Genomic DNA, 3,431 nt, shown 5'->3' on the forward strand with positions numbered 1-3,431 from the left:
ACCCATAGCGACCCTGTACAGGGTTTCCGAGGGTGTAAATCCTTACGGGAGTAGAAAGCCTCATCTTTCTCCCGTGGAGTGGCTGGTAGTTTCAAACCGTTGACCTTAAGGTTCACAGCCCGATTCATAACCACTACGCTACCAGAGCTCCTTCTGATTCATAGTACAACAGAATAAAACACTGTCTGGTCCTGCCCTGTCTTCACAATTGTTGTTTTATTTGAGTCCATTGCAACTGCCACTGTGTCAATTCCTGTTTTTTCACTGCCCCTTCATTTGATGAGGCATGATTCCCTTTCTCAGGAACTGGTGTCTTCTGATAACATGTCCAAAGTATGAGAGATAATGTCTTACCATCCTGGCTCCATAGAACTATTTTTGCTATACTTCCTCCAACAGATTTGTTTGTTTTTCTGAAATTCTATGGAATTTTCAATATTCTTCATCAACACCATAATTCAAATGTATCAGTTCTTCTAGTGTCTTCATTACGCATTGTCCAGCTTTTACATGCATATGAGGATGTTGAAAATACCATGGTTTCTTTTGACGGTGTCTGCATCATTCAATATTATGCCCACATTTTTGTTGTTAATAGCCATTGATTTTGATCCAATTCCTAGCATCCTTGTATAGGGCTTCCTAAGAGTGACTGGTGGGTTTGAATCACCAACCTTGTGATTAGCAATCAAGTGTTTATCCTTACAGTACCATACAAGGACTTCATTTTGCCCACACAATCCTTCAATATTGCAAGTTGATGGAATTTTTCTTCATTTCTTTTATTTTGAGAAATGCTGAGAGTTTCAGCCCTTTTGATTTTCTAACTCCTGGTCTTTAACATTTCCTTATAATTGATTTTCTTTTGTTTATTTGTCTTTTGAAATTTTCTATTCAGCTCTTTACCTTTCTCATTTCTTCCATATGCTTTAGCATCTCCATGCTGAAAAGCAAATTTCAGAGTCTCTTCTGACATAATTTTTGTCTTTTCTTTATTTTCCATTGCAGGTCAGCTCATTATTTATATTGACCTTTCTAGCCGAATTTCTTCATTTTGTGATGCATTGTGAATCTAAGTCTCTCTACTTGTGATTATGCATCTATTTTGAAATGAGTTCCTAAGGAGTAAAGTTTAAGATGAGGTTAGAGAGTAAAGTCTTGGTGTAGCACTGTGAGCTAATGCGCAAGACTGCAAAGACATTTGAACTGTAAGGTTGGGAGTTCAAGCTCACCAGCTGCTCCTCGGAAACCTGATATGGGCTCAGAACCAGCTTGATGGCACTTACCAACAACAAGGGGGTAAAATAGAAATCCTTTAGCATTGTGGGATGAGCACTAGACTGTGAACCAAACCCATCAACTGATCCTTGGAATCACTTTGCAGAGCCATTATGAGTCAGAACTGACTTGATGGCACATACAAACAACAACACAAAGTAAGTAAAGATTACAGTGGAATTAAGGATTAAGGATGCCTCCACCTTACTGTGGCTTAGATCAGCACCTTGCATTTCCCTTGGAGTCATGGACTGACTCCAATTTACAAAACTGCTTTGGACAAACTTACTCTCTAGCCCTGGATCAGGCATCTGGCTCATTACGTCTGACCTCCAGTGCATGATGCTTTCAGCCCATCATCTGACCTGATTTACTATTTCCCACGGTCTCATGAATCAATAGCCTGTCATTTGTCTTGCCGATTTGGGCTCTTCAACTAGTGACACTATGTGGTCAAGAAAATTCCTCCAGATTGATGTCTGAATTATGGATTTGGCACTTTCCAGCCTCAAAAATTTCTTGAAACATTTCTTGTGAATTTGTGAGACATTGCAACATGTTTTAGAATCCTGGTTTTTGAAGGACTTGAGGAAAGGGAGGAATGGTGATTGCTATCAAGGATTATCAAATGGTATACCATGTTGGAAAACTCAAATAGCTGGGATATCATTAGTCTCCAACTCATAGGTCCCAACCTTATGCCTATGATTTTTATAAAATAAATTTTTCATATATCTTTTAATGACCTTTTGCTTTCTTTCTATATGATATTCTTGATGTCATTTCACAGTGCTTCTTATCTTTGATTATTAGTGTATAATGCGTCAAATCTGTTCTTGAAATAGTCACGAAATTCAGGTGGCATAGTTTCAGGGACATATTTTTGCTCTCATGAACTTATTTTAATTTTTTTCAACTTCAGCCTGAACTTGTATTTGAGCAATTGATGATCTGCTCCACAGCTGTCCCCTGGCCTTGTTTTGAGTGAGGATATTGAGCTTCTTCACAGACTCTTACTAAAGAAATAGACAGTTTTATTCTTGTGTATTCCATCTGGTGAGCTACAGATGTAAAGTCATTTTATGGTGTTTGAAAAATGTATTTTCAATGAAGTCATTGGTCTTGCACAATTCTATAATGTGATAACCAGCATGATTTCTATCACCAAGGCAACAGTTTCTTTACTTCTTCCTTATTTTTCTCAAACCCTCTGTGGAATGTTTGGATGCACCTCAATATTATTGTCCCAAATTCCTTCTCAAGCAATTCCAAAGCCTGCCCTCCTTTCAATGGGAAGTCTAAGTTTCCCTCTAGCTCATTTGACTCAGTTACTCTATCTTTTTTCTGGACATGTGCCAAAAGCATCAGTTGTTTCTTGGACATCTTCAATAATTGTTTTCAATAATTAGAAGGATGTCTGTTGATGCATTTTGAGCTTTCTGAAAGCCTTAAGATAGATGTGATTCAGAGAAGGGCTTAACTTTTGACTTTTCTTATTACTCAACTGAGTAACTGTAGCAGGTTTTGATTGTTTTTCTGGTTTATAGCAATTGATATTGGCTCTTGTCTGGATGGTGGGCTTTGACAGGGTGTGATTACAGCTTGACAATATGACCACAATTGCTATCCCTCCTTGGGCAATGCAGGGAAAGAAAGAGCCCCCTGAAAGTAAAAGGGGGACCAAAAAACAAAACAGCAAAAGTCGAAACCACAGATTGGGTACTATAGTCTATAATCATCTTAAAGAAAAGAGGCGGTAAAAAACCTATAGCAAAATATGATTATGACTTTAGTGCCTGTCTTTCAGCGTCTTGCCTTCAAGGCCACCTGAGAAATTTAGAGATGTTACTTTGCTTCTTATAACGTATCTCAGCATTTAATTTTCAGCCTGTTTCCTTTTCAGCCTGTCTTTCTCCCACTCCACAGCCCTCTTCAGGAATTTTTTTTTTCAGTGATAAACAGTTTAGGACCAGCTGTGGTTGTTTTGGGAGACCATTCGGTTTATTATTTCTTTTCTTTTAGTAACTGTGGGTTCCCTCTGTTGGTCTGTTTCTAATTGTTGTAGATGTCGTGTTAATGTGTTAATTTTAGTTTTTTCTTCTTTTTGGGTGTGTGCGTTTATTGCTATAAATTGTCCTCTCAGCACTGCTTTC

General features: G+C 38.1%; 1 pseudogene; it reads left to right on the forward strand.

Moving 5' to 3' along the window:
• The window catches only part of LOC102837218, a 33,322-nt pseudogene that overhangs the window by 7,895 nt on the left and 21,996 nt on the right, over window positions 1-3,431 (forward strand).

The sequence above is a fragment of the Chrysochloris asiatica genome, unplaced genomic scaffold, assembly GCF_000296735.1.
Source record: "Chrysochloris asiatica unplaced genomic scaffold, ChrAsi1.0 scaffold00064, whole genome shotgun sequence".
Lineage (NCBI taxonomy): Eukaryota > Metazoa > Chordata > Mammalia > Afrosoricida > Chrysochloridae > Chrysochloris > Chrysochloris asiatica.